Raw genomic sequence first — 10,193 nt, 5'->3', positions numbered from 1 at the left:
AGCCAGCACAGGACAGTGCTGCTCATGGTTACAAAACCATTCTCCTTTTCTGCTTCCTGAGCCAGAGCTGATGCTAGGGTATTTCCTGCTGTCGCACAGGCAATCAGCAGCCCACCCACTGCTGCCCTGGCAGAAACACTTTTTCCCCGCCCTACACACAAGCTGGCTCTCGATGTGTTTGCATGTCTCCTGGTAGCACAGGAGTAAGCACTCTTCCAAAACTCTCAGGTTGGAGACACCAAGAGTCATGAATTCCACCATACTTGGCCTCTTACCTCAGCCACCACCCCACACACCTCCAAAGCGAGGTTTATGAAAGTGAAGAAAAACAACATGAGGGGGAGCAGCACAAGGAGTAGGGCAGAACAAGCCAAGCCACACCAGGCACAGAGCCACAGTGCCAAGACATATTCACCCAAGTTTACCCATCCAGCTCTTCAGCTGTTGCAGCACACAGAATGTTAAGCACAAAGGCATCAGGCTCAGGCCAGGCAGAGATATTACATGTAATATGTTTTTTATATTCAGCTCACCCATTCCTGCAGTAGGGCAATCAGCCTCAGCACTGCTCCATCCTCAGCCCAACTAGCCACGTATGGAGCTGTGCAAAGGGACACCTCACCATGCTGCTTCAGAAGTGGCTCCTTCTGAGAAGGTTGTGTATCACACAGTCAGCAAAAACAGCTGCTTCCAAACTGTTCTGTGAGGCCTTCTTGCCTGGTCAACAGGAGAGGAGAGAAAGTGAAAAGCAGACTTGGACACCAATGGAGAGCAGATCATTGTAGTGGCAAGCTCTACAAAAGCCGACCAGTGATTCCTACCTTCCACCACACAGCCACAACCTTATCAAGGAACATACCAGAGGAGGTTGGTGGCACCACACATTGGGTACAGGGGGTGGCTCTGCTGGCTTACCCTAAGGCACCTCTGCTTGGAAAGAAGCTCCCAGCTGCACTGACTGACATAGAAGATTAACTTTATTTAGGAGAACATCCCCACATTGGCTTCCCCGTGGCTTCCTGATAAAGGATGTAATAACCAGGAACTGCACCTGCTGGCCCAGTTGAAGGCCTGCAATGGCAGCTGCACAGCACCATGTGAAGAGAAGCTTTAGAAAACTGTGCATCCTGCTCTGAGATATTGCAGTGTTTCTACACCTTATGTCAGGCAATGGATGCGTCTCGAAGGGACTTGGATACAACCTGGTGACCCAGGATGTTAGCAGTCAGGAGAGAGGAAGAACAAAGACAGACAGATAAAGGGGCAGACAGATAAAGGGAATACATTGTTTATGAAAAAAAAAAAGGGGGGGGGGGGGGGGGGCAGGGGCAGGCAAAAGTATAACGTTCTGTGGGAGACAGTATCCCCACAGGAAGAAGTAGAGGCTTGTTTTAAGTGGGCATATTTTTTGTAACATTACAAGTATTTTGGTTTAAGGAATGGTGTTTCACCTGCAAAACCAGAGTTCATTTTATCTCCACCCACCCCTCATTAATCAACCTCAAAGCACATTTTTACAATAAAGAGATACAGTATTAGTTAAACTAATGACTTACTTTGGCAGAACCGTTCCCTCGGTCTTGCTGATGGCTTGGATTGAGCAGATGAGTCCTGAGAACCAACCTGGCCAGGTACAACCAGATCCTTGAAGGAGGCTGGCACTGAGGGGACGCCCTGGTCCCCACTGACAGCATCAATGAGGAGCACAACGCAGACCATAAAGACATGACATAGCAAAGAATGTGGTTCTGGGTGTGCACATAGCACAACTGGAAATGTTCACTGGCCAGCATTAGAGAAATAAATGGTAGCGTCAATGCAACTGCTGGACCCCACATCGGGAGGCGAGATGCAAAACATGCCTGAGTAGATACTGCCGTATGTATCAGTAAAGCCCTGCATGAAGGGTGGCAGGAGGTAGGCTGCAGGCTATGGCTGACCCCCAGTGTGGCTGAGCTTCAGGGATGAGGGCTGCGCAGGCCCCAGGGACTCAACCTTTTAGCAATGAGTTATGACCAGAGGAACTTGAAGAGAAGAGTAAGGTGGTAGGATGGATTAATGCTAGGTAAATCAGCAAGGTTTGGCTGTTTCTTCTCATAAAGAGTAGTGAGGCATTGGCATAAGCTGCCGGGGAGGTGGTGGAGTCACCATCCTTGGAGGTGTTCAAGAGTCGTGTAGATGTGGCGCTGAGGGACATGGTCAATGGTCATGGCGGAGATAGGCTGATGGTTGGACTAGATGGTCTTAGTGGTCTTTTCCAACCTGAATGATTCTATGATTCTAGTTTTGACCACTTTTCTTTCCTGTTCAGTTCAATTTCCCTTCTTCACAGCCAACACAAGGCACAGAAGGTGGTGCTGGGAAGTAGGATTTGCACAAAAGGAAAAATGGACAAGGGAAACAACAGATCCAAAGGTGAGGCTGGGAAAGGATACGGGGCAGGGAGCAGCGACACAGAGCATGAGAGAGGGGGTGGTGCCTGAGAACTGAGTGGTATGACAAGGGAAAGCCTTAGACAGCTACAAATGTAGATAAGCGGGGTGACCAGGATGGAGAAATGGGTCTGATGAGCACCCAAGTGGAACCAGCAATGGACAAAGGTAAATAGCTCAAAGGACCTGCCCACATGAGCAAGGACACAGCATTCCAAAGAGACCGAGCAGGAGATGGGAAAAAGCAAGTACCATGGTTAGATGTGACTGAGTGCAACAAGAGAGCTCTTGGGGGCTACCCAGGCAAAGAGGCACCAAGGAGCTGACAGCATCAGCCTTGAGTAGAAAAGCAAGTCTCAAGATGAAGTGTGGCAGCAAAAGGGAGGAGAAACTTGCAGAGTATTTCCAAAGTGATCAGCACACAACAAAACAAAACAAACACACAAAAATACCACGCTGGCAACATGAGAAGTAGGAGAGAGAGAGGAAATTGGACAGGCAGAGGACATCAGAACATGCATGAAAGCAGAGGGAGAGAAGACAGGACAAAAGAAATCCACCAGTACCCTGCAGCCCTGAGAAAGGCAGGAGGGCGCAGGCTGCGGAGGAGAGAGTAGGGATGCAGTGAGACCAGAAATGCCCTCAGTAAAGGATGAAGATAAAGCTCCATAATACATCAACACAGGGAGATGTGGAAAGCAGGGCAGGGAGAGCTGAAGCCCAAGCAAGCTGGAAGCAAAGCTAATGGCTTTAGCAAAGGCAAGGAGGAGTCTACACCAGTATGGGAGCAATAATTAAGAGGATGTGGCACCAAGATATGATGACAAGTAATTAAAGGTTGGTAAGAGGCAGTAATTTAAGGCTAATAAGAGGCAGCAATTTATCAGGAACCAACAAGAGTAAAGAGTCCAGGAGCAATAAATTCAACAATGGAATAAACGAAACAGGCAGAGCAAGAACCAGAGCCATCAGTCTGATAACAAGGGCCACAGCACAGCAGCTTGCAGACTGTACAGAAACCAAGCCAGAAGCTGATGGAGTCCCCATGGGGCAGCCAGGCCTCCTCCCTCTCCTTATTCAAATCTCCTCATGTACGCCGGAAGGCCTTTTGGAAGAGTCAAGCAAGCAGTCAGGGAAGACTCATCTGTTTGATGCTCATCTTTGTGCCAGCGTCTAGACCAAGAGCTCTTCAGGGCAGAGGCTGTCACAAGATCTCAGCAGCTTGTGGGGGCAGCAGGAGATTGCAGGGGTGGACAGCACCAACAGGCCCCTGAGCAGAGGTGCCTGGTTCTTCCTTAGAGGGCCACAATGCCTTCCCTAGAGCTCTTGCTGCATTGTTCTGGTGGTTTCCTCAAAAGCAAAAAGATGTTTTTAAAAAAAAAAAAAAAAAAAAGAGTTGATTAGTAGATTTCCTGCCCCATCCATGTTGACAGGGTATGGCTGTCAGTGACCCCACAGCAAGTATCTCTTACTGGCAAAGGGCACACTGCTGGCCCTCATGGTCAGGACAACCAAATAGTTGTGCTGTGCCCCAACACATCCTCATCTGCAGCAAGACATGGAGCGTGTTAGTGCCCAGTCACCTCAGACAGGTTCCCCTCCAGCCCTCCCTGCCCAGGCTGTGCCCTAACATAGGGCTGAGGCCACCAGGTGTGGAAAGGCAGTGCTACCTCAAAATCAAGGGAAACATCCCGAGACGCCGATGTAGAGAGCGTGGGAAAGAGGCTAACGACATTCATGCTCATCAGGAGACAGATAAAACCACTTTAGTAACAGAATTTCATTATGACAACTAAGGAAGAAGAAACAAAGGTTCTTTGTACTTTATTACAGACACAGCGAACAAAGGCATCTGCCTTTGCACTACTGGCTCATGGGCAGGCTGTAGTCCTAGATGAGGGCTGGAAGGTTCTGGAGCACTTTGTGCCATGTTCCGAGCAGCACATCAGACCCTCGCCATCTTGACTTGGCCATCCCACCCCACTCCAGCCAAAATGTACATACAAACCACCATTTCTGGAGTCCTCCTCCTCCTTACTTGAACAGAGAGAAGAGACAGCAAGGTTTACAAACTCACACAGACCTACTCTATTTATGAAGAGAGATGCAACCAAAAGGGAAACAGGGAGCACACGAGGGTCCTCACCAACCATAAAAGACATTATTCATCTTTGTCAGGCATGGGAGAATCTACGTTGGCGTTCATTCTCAGGACAGAAATCCATTAAAAAGCTGACTTTATTCCATGTGGAGCTTTGTTATTTTGCTACAGGTTTTTACTAGTGTATTCCATTTGCAAATTCAAGGGAACAGTATGGGAAAAGTTTCTATTTTTAACAAAAGAACTTAAAAACTTCTGAAGTAATGAAGTAATCCTGGATTAAAAGATTAATCTTCTTGAAAGAGTTTTGCTGCCTTATGCACTCCCACACAATACATTTTACATACTTAGATTTTGCATGCATACATACATACAGTTCTCTTACAGAGTACAAAAATAAATTGATCCATATTCTAAACTTACTCTACATATGCATTTTTCTTCTTCAGACATACGTGAGAAAGTTTGAAGAACTGTACCAGCCTGTGACTAGGGCCAGGGGCAAGGACAGAGATGGATAAAAGCAGCATATTCTAGGCAGTAAAGCATCCTTTCCTACCTGATAACTGTTAAAAACACTTAACTTCATTTATCGTTAACTATTTTTGTTAAGAGAGTTCTGTCTATCCTAAGCACCAGCCCCCATCTCTTATTGAGTCAATCACATCCTGAGCTGAATCTTGCCACCCCTGCCCTAAAAGGAAGTCTGACATTATGCAGCTGTCGCAATATTCGTGGCAATGTTTTAAGCACCTCTAAAAACTCCTATCAGTAAAACAAATATTTATTTCTATCTGAATCATCTCCATTCTTTTCTAAGAAATACATCAATGACGAAAACCATGTTCTGCGATCAGCTTTTTATAAACCATATAAACGTATAAGCTGGAAAAGATCTTTCAGGTCAAGCCCAATCATCCACCTCACACCATCGGTCCACCACTAAACCATGTCCCAGTGCCGCATCCACCAATCTCTTAAATACCTCCTGGGATGGTGACTCACAGCTTCCCCAAGTAGCAGCCTATCCACCCTTTCCATGAAGAAATTCTTCCTAATACCCAGTGCAAATAGCCTCCTCTGGTGCAATGAACTGGAGGACATTTTCCTCACATCCTATCACTTCTCACCTGAGAAGAGACTAATCCCCACCTTGCTTCAGCCTCTTTCAGGCAGTTGTAGAGAGTGATAAGGTCTTCCTTGAGCATCCTCTTTTGCAGACTAAACAATCCTAGTTCCCAGTGCTCCTCATGTCTTATTTTCTAGTCCCTTCGTCAGCTTTGTTGCCCTTCTCTGCACACACTCAAGCAACTCAGTATCCTTCTTTAGTGAGGTGCCCAAATCTTTAGTGAGATTTCACCTTACATAAGAAAAAAGGCTTTCACAATTCCGCCTCCAACATTCACAAAATGCAGCAACAAGAGACATGGGTAAAGCTCAGAGTTCTCTGCAGTTGTTGCACACTACATTTGCTTCAGTCTATTTTTTCCTGGTCCGGGTCTGCTTTTTTTCTTCCTGTTCTAGCAGCCTGGAGCTAACAAGATGAAACTTTTCTGGAAGACGTTTGCATCTCCCTCCTGAGCTTTTTGACCAGTGGCTGATCCAAACTGGCAGTCCCAGCCATAGCACTGGCAGGGTCTCTCAAAGCGAGTGCAGAATTCACATTGGCACGACACGAACTAAACATGGATTACTTAAAAAAAAAGATTGTGAATGACTGACAGATCAGTCATTGCTCACTACAAATTTTGAAAGAGCAGGCAACTGCGAGAATAATGGCAAGCTTTCACTGTCTTTAGATGAGGTTCTTGTGGTTCTCTGAGTATCTTCAGGCAAGCTTCTTCTCTCTATTTCTGGTTTCTTATCTAGGTGATAGGATAAACGTCTGACTGCCCTTTGAAGCCACCTGGAAATCTACTGATGAATGATGATAATAGCATGTTGCTATATGGTTTGCTTTTCCTCCGGTTGCTCCAAAGACCTTCTTCAGGATGTATACGGGGGGCTGCCACCAGTGACCCCATCTTACTCCTACATGCTACGCCAAATTGCAACACAGTGCAAATGACAAGGTCACAGGTAGCACTCTAAGCATCTCTTCTCTCAAAATCTTTCACTGCTGTGGCCTCACATTTCCAAATCTTCATACAAGAACCCCAAATTTATTGGCGTCACTTACTGGGTTGTTTCTACTGGAATGAAAGTTGTTGAGAAAAGGCCTGTGGTCTGTCTGAGGATAATAACACATACCTGCCAAGTTCAACAAGGTTTATGGGTTGTTTATGTAGCCCCACTCTTCTTGGCAATTGAGTGGTAAGCCTGAGTTTGACATCTATGAATTGCAAACATCCTCCTGTCTCTCTTAGTCCAGGGCAGCTCTGGGCCTTTCCAGAAAGGCCCCAAGAGACACGCGTGCAATAACCGAACGCCATCCCAAGGAGCCACAGACTGAGATGAAGCAAGCACTGTCTCTTTCCAAAGCAAAGTCAATATGGAGAGCTCAGCATTGCCAATGAGATGTTTTAGCTGGGGCCTAAAAACCAATCTCAGGCAGCATTTGGTATCATGAACTATAGATACATGACTGAGACCATCTGAACAGGGCTACAAACTTTCATTAAGGATATGTGAAAGCATCTCCGCATTGCACCCATGTAAACATTTCGCTGAGACTCATTGTCAGTCCAAATCACAGTCTAGGCAAGTTTACAGAAGCAATGGGCTTCCACTCTTAAATCAAAATCACTGCCTTCATCATCCCTCAGGCTTTCTGACTAGCAGGGGAGGGGAGACATTTTACCAGAAACTAAGAGAAAAACCACAAGTCAAGTGTGGTTGCTGCACTAACCAATCTATTTTCTAAAAACAACTTAGATGAATTTTTCAGAGCTAAGAGGAAGGTTTACCAAGTAAAACCCAAAGAGTTACTGAGTCATCCTCTTAATCAATTCTAAGAGCTAAAAATACACAGTAAACAAACGCAGGCCCAGATATATCACCTTTCCCCCACAAAGCTGAGATAGGTGCCTGAACAAATCTCCACATCAAATAATTTGAAAAGAGACAACCTCACATAGCATCTCTACACTACTGTGGTTACCAATTTCATCAGTATGATCTTGAGTTTTTGCTAAGAGCGGGCTAATCTGCAACTAAATAAGCAAAACACTAAGATTCAACATGGGTCCACTAGTCAACAAGAGTGGATGAATTTTACCAGGAAACAGAGCTGGCCACATGAGCTTTGTCTTCAGATTAGCATTCCCACATACCAAAGCTGGCTTCAAACTATTTCAATTATGGGCTAGTTCTGCCTCCTTTAGAGGCAACGATATCAATAAGTCCATCCCTTGAGCAAACTAAACTTTTCTCAAATTAGCATATCATTTTCTGGAAGAAGTTCTAAGGTGCTCTGTTCAATGTGGAAGAACACAGCCAGGCAAGCCCTCACTCAGCCCTACAGATATGGGGGAAGGGAGGTGGGAGAGTTGTTGAAAGGTTCTCTGACTAACAGGGGTGCCACTTGCCTTTCTAAAAGCAAACATAGGTCATTCTCATCACTGGCAGCATCAGTCCTTGTCCCAATCACAAGAACTAATAGGTAGCAGTGTCATGATGCTGGCTGATATTAACCAACCCGATGTGAAGCCAGAGGTACAAGTCAACAGTACCTTGGACCAACACCACCACCAAACACTCAGGAAAAGCAGTTGAGCAGGACGATAAGATAAGAGAACTTGCTTTGAATGCTCTAAGAGATCTGATCAATTTGTGTCAGATATTTAATTGCAAGAACCTGTTCTTGAGCTTCCGTTTTTAGGGCACTTGAACCATCCTACAGAGGAGAGCATGTACGCTTTTTAAAGAAAGGCGACCAGATAAGCAAACAGCCAGGCTAGAAGAACAAGCACTTCGTGTTGTATCTTTGAAGTCTCTTCCACCACACCCAACCTCTCTAAGAATGCACTTCCTGGATGCGTTTTCTTTTTCTGATAAAAATATAAAATGAGCAATGAATGTGGGAAATGTACTTTTTCCATCCCCAGAAGCAGAACGCATTTCTTGTAAATCATGAATTGCCACCTTCCACAGTTCCAGCCAGATGAATAGCCCAAAAAATCAAAAAGCAACTCGTTCCTGAGGTTTGGCTTGCTTAGACAAACAAATCAGAAACATCCTGGGAACAAAGCTCCCTACTTCTTAAGATCTCTACTCAGACCAAAGCCAGTTTCTTTTGCCTCTACTGTAACTATAGAAACAAATGGCACGCCTGTATCCAAGTCAATAAAAGCAATTCTACCCTTTACCAGCACCACAGGTTTTCAGGTAAACACTACTGGCCTGCTAAATATTTAACATCACTTGCCTTTCAGTAAGAGAAAAAAAAAAAAAAAAAAAGGATCGTTTCAAATAACTGTTCATGTCCCATCGGGTACGTCAGAACTTACCAATACCACAGGACAGATAAATGAGTCAGTTATTCTTGAGGTGAGGAAACTTTCTTGTGAAATTACCTACTGACCTCGAGACAATGAATTAGACTGTGTGCAGATTAAATTTGTTCCAAACACTTCTGTCTCACCTCAGGATTTTTTTTTAATTATATATATATATATACATATATGTATATACACATATACATATACTTTAAAACATGGAGTGCCATCAAGAATACTTACAAATCAACAGCACAAATTTCATTGCAAGAACAGCCCCTGCTTGTTAAAAAGCCTCTCGCCAGCATTCACCTATTTCATGCATAAGCACAGGCAGTGCACGCTCATGCTCTGCTACCCTCAGAAGCCCAAGGTGCTTCTATCCCTCTGTTAGATGACTCAGTCAACAACACCCAAAAAGGAGTGCCAGGCAGGCAGATGGGCCTGATGCGAAGGACCAAATCTCATCAGCAGTATTTTCCTTTGTAATCACCTTTTATAAAGAAGATGAAAACGCAGAAAGCTTGCAGTTTTGCTCCTCACAGGAAAAAAAAAGAAAGACAACTTCACTAGCAGTAATAGGTGCATTCAGATGACAGCACATCCAATACAGTCTCAGTCCAATTAGTTGCTCACCTAAACAGGTACCATTTCAACTTCACATAGACTAATAGAAATTCAACCCTATTTCCACTCTCCATCATCATTGCATACTCATAACTACCACACAACGCACAGCCTCCTCTTTCTGTCATTTCTCAGCACAAGAAGCTATTTTTGAGGCCTCCAGGGACCACTTTCTGCACAGAGCAGGAACAGACCAAATGATCTGCTGGCCCTCCCTTGAAGCACTCTGTGAACCACGAGATAAATTTCCCAGGTTTTCTCCTCACAAAGGTGCAACTGGAATTGATAGAGACAGACTGAACCTGGGAAGCAACCACCAAGACCCTATCTGCAATGACTTGGAGAGAGGACAGTCTACTCCAGCGTCATACATACAAGAGTGACCATTAGGAATATCCCAGGAGAGATTTAAGAGCAGGGCAAGCTTGTACGATACTACAGAGCTTTATCAAGTGCTCCCCCAGCACCCTTCAACACAGGGAGGACTGACACGGTTTGTCTGTTCACTAATCCTCCACAGAGGTCTGCCTTTTAAATATGCACCCAGCCCCTCCCCACATCATTGTATGCCTCGCTTCTATGTTTTTCATCTCAAAT

Source organism: Gallus gallus, chromosome 1, assembly GCF_016699485.2.
Source record: "Gallus gallus isolate bGalGal1 chromosome 1, bGalGal1.mat.broiler.GRCg7b, whole genome shotgun sequence".
In the NCBI taxonomy this organism is placed as follows: domain Eukaryota; kingdom Metazoa; phylum Chordata; class Aves; order Galliformes; family Phasianidae; genus Gallus; species Gallus gallus.
This window is presented reverse-complemented; position numbering follows the sequence as displayed.